Below are 13617 nucleotides of genomic sequence, written 5' to 3' on the forward strand. Positions count from 1 at the left end.
TTTTTTGAAAATGGACCTTAAAATGCAGCCCCATGCTTCTGGCCTGCAAGAAAACCCATGTTTCCCAGTATAACAATATTTTGCTATCTTAAATTCCCTGTTTTTGGGACACTGTGTTTGAACAATGTTTTTTTGGGCAAAAGTCTCTGCAAAACCTGACAAGTGATGTGCTCACTTCATAAGCAACATATCTCATCATTTGCTAAAATGAATGGTGCATAGCAAGAAATCGAGAGAGTGCTGTAATGTGGAAATGAAACTTAGAGGTGCTAAATGCCACTGCCTGTCTTGTGTTAATGTTTCTTCTGCCATAAATAGAGGAAGTGGTGATTCATGTTTAGCTCTTGATCTGGAGCCATGGAAGAACTTAGTATCTCTGGAACCTGATGAGGCTCACTTGAGGTCATGAGTCTATTGCACAATCTGTCTGGCAAGTCACAAAATCCAATTCTATTTCGCAGCTAGAATGAAGGTCAGAAATTTGAAACGTTTAAGAATCAGGTGTTGGTGGCATTCTCTTAATTTGGTTTTTTTTTTTAATTTTTACAGTTAAGATTTAAAAATGTAGGTCCCTTTCAGTTCAGGTCTGTGTGGTATGTAGAACATCATGTCAGTGCAGATTATCAGCCTATCAGGAGATTAATACAACTTTTTTTTCTTAATACAGTAGTGTTATAAATATGGAAGTGGAAGAGAGTTGAGCTGGTGAACAAATTGTAACCCTTTAGGACAAATATAGAACACCAACTATGTATGGTGGCCTGCCAGGTGTTTTACACTCCCTTTTTTAGTTGCAAGCAGGCAGCAAAAGTCTTGATTTATCAGCCTGCAATCAGCCTAGAGTCCTGCTGATCTTTGTCTGAACTGAACTCAGCTGCAAATTGTCAAGAGCAAATATGATACTGTGTTGGGAAATTGCAGGCTGAAATCAACACTTGGCTAAAAAATTATTTGGGTGACACTCTGTAGTGACCAGTTTAAATGATCTTTGGAAAGGAAATTTGGAAGTAGTAAGCTAAATGTGAAATAGAACAGTGGTCCCCAACCTTTTGGGACCAGTTTCACGCAGGAACACCTTTTCAAGGACCGGTTAGGGTTGTTTATTATTATTATTATTATTATTATTATTATTATTATTATTATTATTATTATTATTATTATTATTATTATTATTATTATTATTATTATTATTATTATTATTATTTATTTTTATTTATTTTTATTTATTTTTATTTTATTTACTATTACACTATCAACTCACCAAAATTAACCAATGTTGGAGGATTACTAAAAATGTGTATAAATGCAAGACTAGACTCCAATAAAGTCATCATGATTCAGTTGATCCTGATCAAACAAAAATATATGTTTGGCAAAAATATATGTTTTCTCCAAAAGCGTTTTGTAAGGTAATAATCCGCAATTCAGATTTTACATTTAGGATGGGTTTGATCTCCCATATGGTCTTCAGCTTTCCACAATCTCAATAAATGTGGGGAATTCAGAGAGTCCAAGTCCACACATTTTAAAGTTGTTGAGGTTCAGAAATTCAGGCATATAAGGAATTCCGGGGATTCATTCCAAATACCTGGAGAGGCCACTTCTTTCCGGATCTCTCTCGCCCCATTTCGCTGCAACCCCTTGGCAAGCAGAGATTGTCTAGAATTCTTCCAGCTGAAATAAGACTTTCAATTACCTGGGAATAAATCCATATTAAACCAGTCAAACTTTTAGTAGATATTCACTGTGTAGCATGGCTAAAGCAACATTCTGCCCTTTGTGTTTTGGGATTCTTGTCTCTTTCGCTCTCTTCTCTTCTCCTCTCCCGGTTGTTTCGGGTGGCGACTGCCTTCGCCTCCGCCCGGCGCCTTTCGTCGCGCGCCCTCGTCCTCCCCCAGCTGACAGCTCCGCCGCTGCCGCCGAGCCATGGCCCCGGCGCCCCTCCGGCACCCCGGACAAGCGCAGGGCTGCTTTCGGGGGCTCCCGTGAGGGGTCTGGATCGGGATCTGAGCCCCTTCATTCCACCCCACTCCAGCTTTCGGCTCACACGCCTCTCTCTCGCTTTCGCTCTCGCTCCCTTTCTCCAGGCGGAAAGAGGCGCTTTGTGGTGGAGCCAATGAGGTGAGCTTTCTCCCCACCCCGTGTTCCTTTCTCCCTCAGGCCGCCGACTGGCGCTGCTGAGGGCAGACTTCCCTTTGGCCGGAGACATCATTTTTTTCACAGCCAAACAGATAGAAATATGGCCAGATTTCTCATATTTGGCCGGAAAAACGGCCAGATGGCAACCCTGTTCAACGTCCCCTTTTTCTCCAGCCACGCACAGCGTGGAGCTGACGTTTTTGGTCAAGGCTGAGGGGCGGCGCCAAAACCAGCACTTGATCCAACACGTCGAAACATGATGCCGCCCAAGCAAAGTAGGCGGCCCGGTCCAAAATGATCCACGGACCGGTACCGGTCCGGGGACTGGCGGTTGGGGACCCCTGAAATAGAACATTGAAACTATAGTATGTGATAGGTAAAACAGAGTTCTCTTTATTCTGTGGATAAGACACTTTTGTGTCACTTCCTTTCTTTCCTTTACTTAGTTTTCAGCCTTATTTCAACCTCTCTATTCTAGAAGGAATTTCTTTTTGCTACAGATAGTCTTCGACTTGCAATCATAGCCGGGACCAGAATGTCCGTTGCTAAGTACAGTGGCTGTTAAGTGAGTTGTGCCCAATTTTACAATCTTTTTTCATAATGGTGGGTAAGCAAAACACTGCCATTGTTAAGGGAATCACATGGTGATTAAACAAAATGGGATTCCACCATTGACTTTGCCTACTGAAAGCTAGCTGGGAAGGTCACATATGATGATCCCATGATCCAAGGATGCTGGAACCATCATAAAAACATGTAGTTGCCTAGTGCTTGATTTTTTATTATGTGACCATGGGATTGCTGCAGTGGCTGTAAGTGTGAGGACAGGTTTTAAGTCATTTTTTTCAGTGCTGTTACTTCGAACAATTACTGAAAGAATGGTTGTAAGTCAAGTTATTTATGTTGTTGTTAGTTGCGAAGTTATGTCCGACCCATTGCAACCCCATGGCCTTCCTTCCTCTATCATTTTCTGGAGTCCATTTAAGCTCATGCCAACTGCTTCAGTGACTCCATCCAGCCTCCTCATTCTCTGTCATCCCCTTCTTCCATTGCCCTTAATCTTTCCCAGCATTTGGCTCTTCTCCAGTGTGTCCTATACTCACTGGAGTTGCCTATACTTTTCCTTAGGCATACAGCTAATCAAACTCAGCAGATGTAGAAACAATCATCACCAAAACAGCAAAGAATAAAGAAATGATAGAGAGGTGCTACTTACAAGAAAAAATCTACTGAGGACAGAAACAAATAAAATACATTTACTTACGAAGTATTGAATTATTGATTTCTGGACCTTGTAATCATGTGCATTGTTTTACAATTCACATTTCTATAAGTGAGATGTTCTTGGAGCTGCCTAGAAGTAGGATACCAGGCTAACTGGTTTTGTAGTTCCTCAAATCCTCAACTTTTTAAGGAGTGAAGTTCCTTTTTCTTCTTCTTCAGAAAATGACTAATGAGGAAATACTCTTACAAACAGCATATATTGTTTTACATTATCTAATTGGTATAAATTGTTTACATTATCCTGGCAATCTTCTATGATTTTTCTTTGAATTTCTAGATGTTAGAATTTCTCTTTTGTATTATTTTATATATTTACACACCTGTATTTAATCTAATAAAATTAATTACTTTCTACCTTCACACCCCATAATTGAATTCTCACTTCTTATAAAACAGCTTATAATTACAATCTTTCAAAAGCCTGATTTTATATGAGTTCAAGAGGAGTTAGCTGATGAATTGAGAGTAGACAGGAATCAAAATTAAATAGAAAATGTAGCATCTGAAGTAATTTAACCAGCAACATCTTAGTCAAAACTCCTCTGTCTTTTCTGTTATCAGTAAGATGAGGTTGGATTAAGACAGAATATATTATTATTTGCTGGAAACCAGTGTTTAATAAGGATTGATCTAAATGCAGGAATTGTTTTTTTCCTTGCTTTTTATTGGGGTTGTAGGTAAGTATTCATCCATCAGGAGAAGTGACAATGCTAGCTAATCTGATTCTTCTTTGCAACTTTTATACTTTCATATTTGCTTTCAGCCATTGATCTTCCATAATTATCTGACCCATTTGAGCCATCTATCCAATAAGATTAATTAGACCAGGGGTCGCCAACCTTTTGGATCTCAGGGACCACCAAACTCATAATTTTAGATCCCAGGGACTACTAACCGGTTCTGTGGATGTGGCTAATTTGTGGGCATGGCTTGGTGGTCATGTGACTGGCTGGGCATGGCTTGTATGTAAATATTATAAATATTTATATAAATATTGAATATTTATAAAAACAGAGCAACTTTTACCCAAAATCAGGTAAAGCAGGCAGATTGAGTTGCTCACAGAATCACAGATTGAATCACAGATTGAATCAATCACAGATTGCAGGAAATACGACTTCAGCAACAGAGTGGTCAATATCTGGAATACTCTACCTGACTCTGTGGTTTCTTCCCCAAACCCCAAAAACTTTAACCTTAGACTGTCTACTATTGACCTCACCCCTTTCTTAAGAGGTCTGTAAGGGGTGTGCATAAGCGCACAACGTGCCTACCGTCCCTGTTCTATTGTTTCTTTTTCTTATATGTATCCATGTATTCATAACTATGTTTTTACTTATGCCTTTTATCTTGTAAGCAATTGACAAAAATAAATAAATAAATAAAAAGATTCATTCAGAGATCTATTTATCAGCCATTGGCTAGCTCAGTCTGTCACATAAAATTTGCTTGCAAGCTAACTCATAAAATTAACTCACAACACACCATGCATGTAAATATTGAATTTTTTATAAAAAAAAGAGCAACTTTTACCCAAAATCAGGCAAAGCAGGCAGATTGAGTTGCTCACAGAATCATTCAATGATCTATCTGCCATCGGCTAGCTCAGTCTCTCAAATTTGCTTGCCGTAATTTGCTTGCAAGCAAACTTTCAGTCCTAAGGGAGGTTCGACTGTGCTGAGCTGAAGATCTAAAGACTAGCTAGAAAGCAAGAAATCCAACCATTTCCTGCTTCCTAGCTAATCTAAATCTCCCGGCACAGCAGAACAGATGATGGCTGGAAAAAGGAAAAATAGCAATTTAGCAGGCAAGTTTACCGGGTAAGGAATGAGTGGGCGGGGAGGGTTCCCGTGGGCCATGTGGGCCGCACAGCCTTGTGTTCCCAAGCAGCCTGGATTAATTGCTTTGTGGGGGTGCTCTAGGGGTGAGATTTCTCTGCAGCCCACCAAAATTTTCTCGCAGCCCACCGGTTGGCGACCACTGAATTAGACCATAAGATGAAAGCTAAGATAGACTAGGAAATGCAATCTTATCTTACAAGGAAGACTTTCTACCTGGTTTTTTTTTTTTTCAAAATTTCACCAGCTACAATACAGAGCCATATTGAAATTGGGCAGTTATAGTAGATTGGTGGTAGAGCTGAGGTTAGTATAGAGAAGAATCAAGTTCAAACTGGCATCTCCAGTAAGGCTTGAGAAGCCTTCAAGCAGAAACGCTGGATAGTGGTTGCTTTCTAGTAGTAATATTAGCCTGATCAATGAATGAACTGACAAAGTACAAATAGTCCTTGACTTATGACTGGTTGCTTAGCAACTGTTTGAAGTTATGACAGCCCATGAAAAGAGGACTTAAAACCAGATTTCAAGTTCCAATGGCTAACACCCGCCCCCCTCAAGCTTATGTGGCTGTATTTTGGGCACTCAGCAACTGAGCCACATTTACAGTTCCTTGCCACATACATAAAACTGGCACAGTCATATAGTGAACCAATTAAAACTGTCATGACTTATGACTGAAATTGTGGGCTCAATTATGGACATAGGTCAAGGACTACTGTAAAAGAGTAGGCTCTGTTTTGTGACACTTTTACAGCGTTCCAACTCTCAGTGATGAATTATGCTCTCGGCAAACTATACCAAATTCAAAAATGTAAATATAACCTTATGAGATAATACAAAACGTAAGTTTCTGGTCTAGTTTAAGGAACCATCCACAGAATTAACAAATACAGATAAATATATTGGCCGTGATTTCTGAAGTCAGGCTAGTCAAAATTTTCCTACAGTGTTAATTTAGTGTTTATGACATCTTGTTAATTGGCTGTTTGGTGGTGGTGTGGTTATGAAAAAGTGCGGAAAAATTAAGTAGTAGTCCATTGGTTTTCAGGTAGAATATAATGGGAGTGTTTGCCTATTAGTAATCCTCTCTCTCCAGATTTTAGTCTTCTTCCCTAGTATGATTCTACATGATAGAATCTGATGTTGTTTCAAGTCTTTGTCATCTCTCTGTCCCTCCCTCCCTCCCTCTCTTCTCTCCCCAGTAAAGTGAAAATGGTACAGTGAAATTCAACACTTCTAAATCTGTTCAAGTATATGTCTAGTTTATGAAAGTCATTTATCTAAACCATGATGCCCCTTTTTAAGATGGATTATTTAGAGTTGCTTTGTAAGAGATGGAAAGCACTTACATTCAGTTTGCTCTGGTTATTGTACCTTCTTTCCTCTCTGGGGGATGAGTCTGTAACAATAGTAAACAAAGTCCATGAGGGTTTCATCATAAGTGGTTTAATTGGAATATTCTCTCTCTCTCTCTCTCTCTCTCTCTCTCTCTCTCTGTAATGTAGTTGGAAAAATATAGGTATTCAGTACAATATTGAATTGAATACAAATTGTATTTATTAGAAGTAATTTGATAGATGTACCTTGGCACATGCTGTCACATCTAGAAGAGAGTTTGAGTGATATTGGATGATGAGGTTTAGGCTTCAATTTTCCAGATCCTTTTAAAAAATATAAGAACCACCATATTCTTAGCTTGCTAATGGCTGATCTTTTCTTTGTGACACAGAGCTGTTTATGCCTTACTGTAGTCTATATTTAGCAATCCTTTTAAAATAAACTAAATTACAGCTTTCCTTGTTATGCAGACCATGTGTTTGTTACAGTTATATCCCAAAGTATGAATTTGTATTTAAGTTGGTAAAATATATTTTTGATGTTTAGTGTTCTGGAACTTTAAACAAGTAGCTTTCACTTATTGCAGATATATTTCTAAGAAAGTAACAGCTCCTCGCCCACTTCTTGTGTGGTGTCCCACTTGGCTTTAATTTTGCAAGCCAAACTCTACCCCATTGCTTTCATTGTATATTTTGACTAAAATAGCTGTAAACACCATGAAGAAGCTATGCATAATGGGTTGGATCCAGCTGTAGTTATGTAGTACATCTATTGAAAGCAGTAGGAATTCAGTCCAATTTGTTTCAGAGGATATACTCTGAATACAATTAAGTCTAAATCATACCTTATTTTTAAACACAGCTGCTTTTCATGCTGATCTGTTTTTCAACTCCTGGCTACAAATTTATATTTGTCAATTAAAATAAAAAGAAGCAGAATAAATAACGTATTACTTGACAGTGGCCATATTAACAAAAGTTATACATATAATTTTATTGACTTAACTAGTATATAAAGTAATTAACAACTTTATGTACTCATGATTAATGTACATTTATATATATAGGATAAAAAAAGAATGGCCCCAGAGCAGAGAAGGAAGACAAGAATATGCCTTTTGCTATGTACCGCCTTATATTATGTAAATAACAATGTTCTTCAAGGCAGCAACTTGACTTTGCTTGCTTGCTTGTTAGAGTTAAAGACCATCTGTCCTTCAGAGGCTAAAGGTGGAAGATAACAAATTATGTAACATTATTTTCATATAATTCATTTTAAAAAACTTTTTATTCCAGTTTGCAATTTGTCTTGTATTGTTGAGTGTGGTTTTATATTTGCTAAGCATCTTAGCAGAATTGTAATTTGAATGCCCAGAGCTAACTTAGTACCCTTGCCCCCTCTGAAGCCACCACCTTCCTGATACAAAGTGTGTGTCCACTTTGTCTTTCCACTAGGAAAATGCTGTAACAGTATGTTTTAAATATTTGTGGGTATCTCAAGTGTGATTCAAATGCTTTCAGTTTCTTTTCTTTTTCAAAGCACTTTTCCCAAAGCAGGAATGGATTGGCCAACAGAGCCACTTCTTCATATTTAAACATTTACCTGAAATGTTGTTGAGATGGCCACAAGACCGATTATAAAAACCACAGCTTAAAAACACCTCATCAGAATATCACCCAAGACAATGTAAAGGCTAGTTTATTGGAGTCAGCTACTTATTTGTGAGGTTATTATGGTCAAGTTTATTTTTGCATGTTCCTGGCAAGCAGTGCAGTTGTTTGCAATACAACAATGAATATAATTAAGCAATGGTAAATTACATCAGTTAAAATAACATTTTGTAGAGAGTCAGGGAGATGACCTTGGGGAAGGAATTCAGTGGCCGTTAAGGAAATACCAGGTGCAGAAGAAACATGTGTTAAGTCCAGGGAAGTGGGGGAGGAGTGTTAGAAACATATTCAGACTAACCCCCCCCCCCTTTCCTGGGGTATAAAAGAGAGCGAAGGGAAAACACAGACAGATTTGCAAGGTTTTGTTATTACAGCCTACTTCAATAAAGTGTAGTTCTAGTCTTTCTGTTTCTTGATCTGGCCCATCTTGAAAGGCTAATACAGAACCAGTAAAATGACAAAATTCAACTAGCCCTTATGCAGAGTCATAGATGGGCAAAATAGGGAGAAAAGTGACTGTTTAGCTTTCACTTAAAATGAACCGGCAAGGACAATATTCCAACTTTATTTATCAAATGTATATGGGCTACCCATCTTACAAGAAGTGACTCTGAGTGGCATTCAGCAAAAAAAGTTTAAAACAATAGGCATGCCAAACACAGTCATGTTTTAAAAAATTGAAAAACACACACAAGAGATTTGATTAACAGTGGATCTACCTCAAGAGTTCTCTAGTCAGCTGAAATTCCCCACAGGCCTGATGCTGAAGCTAAATCTTGAAGGACTTCTGAAAAATAAGGAAAGATGGAACTGACCTCACTTTGTAACAACTTTAACCTAACCTAACCTAACCTAACCTAGATTGGTTCAGCAAAACAGCCTTTTAGGCTACAAAGTTAAATATTATCATGTTATTACACAGCTATCCAAGTTACCAAACTTGGAAAATGGAAAGCCTTGAATGGGAATTTTTTGCATCTGATCTTATGAGTTAGGCTTAAGTGCTTTCTCTTTCATATGTAATATGGGAAATAACAATATTGAGTTACATTAGAATGGGGATTGGTAAAAGTGAGTGGATAATCCTGCACACATGTTCAGGTAAAGCATTTGTGCACACACAAGATGTGATGGGGTTGGGAGAGAATACCTAGATCTTCCAAAAATTTCATTCCCAGTAACTGCAAAGATTTTTCCTCTATTCAGAAGGAAAAATGGTAAAGATGATCATGGGGAGGGAGAATACAATATTAGAAGAATCAATAAAAAAGGGACAAGCGACTTAAATCTGAAGAGGCTTAGTTTACTCATTTGCTTCTCAATAGTTTTGTATTTGTACTTTTTCAAAGCTAGAATAATGTATTGTTAGAGCTGCATTGATTGGATGGGGGAAAACAAACCTCAGTGTCTGACCTGGATAAAAGGTTTAATCGTTAGGCCTCAAATTTTATGCAAGTTCAAATTGATTTTTTAATCTTTTGTTAATTAATCCAGTTTCATGCATTTCAATCTCTTTTGCTACCTCATTAAAATTAACAAGATATAATGAGATCAATGATAGTTAACCTACCATCTGGACTGAAATTCTCTATTCCTATATTCATAGAACTCAAAATTTATTTCCTCACTTTATGACATTGAAGGAGAACTTCTTGAAGAACATTTGTGAATCAAAATAAGCTAGAGTCTGACTTTTATTGTCTTCAGTGTATTGGATAATGACTCAGTTTTGCTTTGACTTGATTCTCAGATCTAGATTCATACAGTGATTTTTTTTCCTCTCAAAAGTTCAAATTAGTCACTGTTTTAAAATTTTGTACAAAAAAAATCACAAAGCAAATGTTTGGTCCTTAATTTACAGTATGTGCTTTATTTTTGTCTGCCCACTGTCGTAAAACAAAAAAGACTACTCATTTTTAATGAACTGGAGAATAATGTTTTTCAGTCTCTTTTCATGATCATATTTTTTCTGAAACAAACCACATGATATATATTTATATCAAATTTAATCTTTTTAAAAAGTTTGTATTTATATTTACTATATATCTACATAAACTTTTAAAACTCTAATAAAATATTTTTTTTATAAATGTTACAGTTCACAAGTTTTAATTACTGATTTCTAATATTTTTAAATTGAGGGGAAAATGTAGGCGAAGGAGTGGCAGAGCTTGGGGGCGAGCTTAAAAGAGGGATCAGCCTAGAATCCCTATGTAGCCATAAATGTACTAAGTCCTACTCATTGTGAATTCCATTGACCCCTATCTACTTTTAGTAGCCTAATCGTTAGTTGGAAATATTCCTGTACATAGGCATGAACAATCCATCTGTTTAAATGGAACATGTGGTCTTGGTGTTTTGTGCCTGACAGAAAATGGATCTCTTATTTTATGCATGCTTATGTGGAAGAAATTCTCTTTTTAATCAGAGAGAATTACTCCTGAAAAAGTGTGTTGTTATCATTTTCTTATCAAGTATGTTTGCCTATTGATACAAATTAACATATATATTGGTGATTCTTATTCAGCCTGTGTACAATGCACACATGTGTATATCTATATGAAGAATTTCTTTGTAAGAATAAAAAATTTGAATGTGCAACGTTGTGTTTTAATACAAACTATGCAGTGGTGGGGAAAGTGCATCTTTTAGTCCAAAAAAATACCGTAATTTGCTCTTGTTAGCAAGCTTTTTCTGAAAGAAGGTTGTGGCAAAAGAATTTCTTGATCCAGTCTCCCACAAAAACCTCCTTTGGTATCCTGCCTTACCTGATTTTATATTTAAGTGGTATGTTGAAAAAAATGTGCACAGATATAATCCAGTATTGTTTGTTAGTGTGACGGCTTACCTTGTAAAAAGGACTTAAAGTTAAGCAAGATAGCAGGGTGTGTTCTAGGGGCTTGATTATGATGATTAAGGAACATTAGGGTAAATTGCTGTTGTGTGATTATTTTTGTCTTCCATAGCATCCATCTCTGAACAAGAAGAAGAGGAATAAAATGTCTGAGAGCTCTCCACAAACTCCAAGACAGGTCATAAATCAAACATGATGACTTAGACTTTTGGATGTTTCCTATTTTTTGTTGTTGTTATTCTTTATCCTAAAATAACATATTTTACTGGGTCAGCGTAATCTGATTTTATCCTGATTACATACCGTAGTTTGACAAAGCAATTGGCTGCTGGTAATCTGAGGAAACACTGTAATTAAAGTAGGCCTTTGACTATACAACCTCTTACTAGAGAAGTAAATAAAGAGAGCCTGTAAAAATTCCTGTCTGGCTCTCAAATGAAGCTTGATTAGTGAACACTGTTGAATATCCCAGTTTACTTTTCAGTATGAAATGGCATTTGCGTCTTTGGATGAAGATGGGAGAAGATGAATTCTCTTTTAAATAACCTGGTATTTTGCCACTAATACGCTTTACTTCTTAACATGAGCTTGCTTACAGCTTTTTAAATGCCTTAAGAACTGCATTTTTTTTAAGATTCTCGGAACATCTTTAATTTTAAAAAGCCGAAATAAGAGGAACATGATCAAAATAGTAGTAGATTATGGCCATGATGAATGTAAGAAATAGGTTAAGCTTCGTTTACTATATCCTATGGACAACCCCTAAGAAATAAAGTATAATAAAAACACATTTGATTCTTGGGGGTTATGTTTTTTATCCTTACAACAAAACAACTTTCTTCAGTGAGGACTGTACTTGCTAGATACTGTAGGTACATTATTTCAGTGCTTTAATTCAGGACACGAACAGGGAAAATAGAACAAAAAAAATCTTGAACTCAGATTATAATTTGAGTATCTTAAAATTATCACAGAAAAAAAATTCAATCCTTAGTCTCAAAAGGCAACAAAATAGTGTTGGATTGTACAATTACTATCATTATTGTCAGTCATTTAGTCACAGATCAGACAAACCTATTCCAAAGTTTTTAAAAAGATAAAGTATAAATAAGACTCAATAATTCCTGAAAGGGACAGTGATAGTTTGACATCTGGCTGTATTCATATGGAAGCGAAAGAACACAACAGTGGATTTGGAGAAGTGACATCAACTACAAGTCTATATGCGGAGGGGAGCAATGGTAAGCCACAGCCTACGTTTGAGGCCGTCTGCAATGACCAATTTGGACTTTTGACAAACCAGCCTATCCCTTTTCTGATAACTTGCTACAATGAAAAGAATTGGCAGCCTGCATTTTGCTTCTTTGACAGCTTCCTTTCAGAACAGTGAAATGTTAGCTTATTTAAGCTGAATATAAATTAGCATAGCTGAAAATAAGTTAATAAATCCCATTTAGTCAAGTATACTTTTTGAGTAAACAATTACAAGATTTCAGAGGTTATTTTGCATTGTTTTTCATAATTTAAAATACTGCTTTGCATTTGGCCATCAGTTCTTTAAACAAAACATGTTTAAATGTTAGTGGATAATTCTCAGTAACTTTAGCTGTTGAAGTATTAGTTACATGTCTGGTGGACTTACGTCCATATTTTTAGTTATTCTTTAGCATAGCAAACTGATTCTTTAGTGCAAAGATTGCTCTAAAGAATGTCTGAGATGTGTTACAGTACTATACCCAATTTTATACCGTGTTTCTCATATAATAAGGCCGGGTCTTATTTTTTTTTGAGCCCCGAAAAAATGGCTAGGCCGTCTTTTCAGGGGTGACTTAATTCCCCCCCCCCCCTTGCATCTTCGGGCAGGCGGGCGGCGATGGCTTGGATGTTGACCTCGGCGTTGGTGGGGCATTTTGTATCAGGGTCAACGCAGGCAGCACCATATCCGGGTGTGCAACAAAAGTACTTTCTAACAGCAAGCCCCCCCTCCATTTCCCCCCCATTTCGCATGTTTTAATATAGGCCTTAATTTGGGGGGAGGGGCTTAATTTCATTTCATGCCTATAAAACATGCTGGGACTTCCTATTGGAGGAGGCCGTATTGTTGGAGAAACAGGGTATTGAGCACTAATGTTCCAATAATATATGAATATATTACTGTTCTGTATGCTATTTTGTGCTTCTGATGATAAGTAAAATTTGAATTGATAAACACATAAAATCAGAATTCTCATATTGACTCTTAGACTAGATTTAAGAATAGAGAAGAAAAGCTGTTTTTGTTGGCGTTGCAATACCTATTTGGGGTTACATTTTTGAAGGAAAATAGAAATTTAAGATACTATTGTGGTTCGCCGGAAGCCTGTGCAGACGGCAGTGGAATCGGACAGTATGGAAGAACCGGGACCAGTCAGGGAGTCTGGAGAAGACTCGGACAAGGGTCCTGCGTCCGATACAGAGCTGGGGCCAGGACCATCTGGGAATGGTGTGCTGACTC

The 13617-nt window shown here is 37.2% G+C and overlaps 1 protein-coding gene across 2 annotated transcripts in view; it reads left to right on the plus strand.

Annotated features, from left to right (window-relative positions):
- RASA3 (RAS p21 protein activator 3) overlaps nucleotides 1–13617 on the plus strand; it is a 127477-nt gene that overhangs the window by 24537 nt on the left and 89323 nt on the right. Inside the window, exon 2 of one of the 2 annotated variants that reach the window (XM_087967225.1) lies at nucleotides 11236–11301. The exons of the other annotated variant lie outside the window; for it this stretch is intronic. The gene's annotated coding sequence lies outside the window, so the exon portion shown is untranslated. The remainder of the gene's footprint in view (nucleotides 1–11235; nucleotides 11302–13617) is intronic. 2 annotated transcript variants of the gene reach the window in all.

Source organism: Notechis scutatus, chromosome 5 (genome assembly GCF_049901735.1).
Source record: "Notechis scutatus isolate UNSWTSFEM ecotype Mainland chromosome 5, rNotScu1.2, whole genome shotgun sequence".
In the NCBI taxonomy this organism is placed as follows: domain Eukaryota; kingdom Metazoa; phylum Chordata; class Lepidosauria; order Squamata; family Elapidae; genus Notechis; species Notechis scutatus.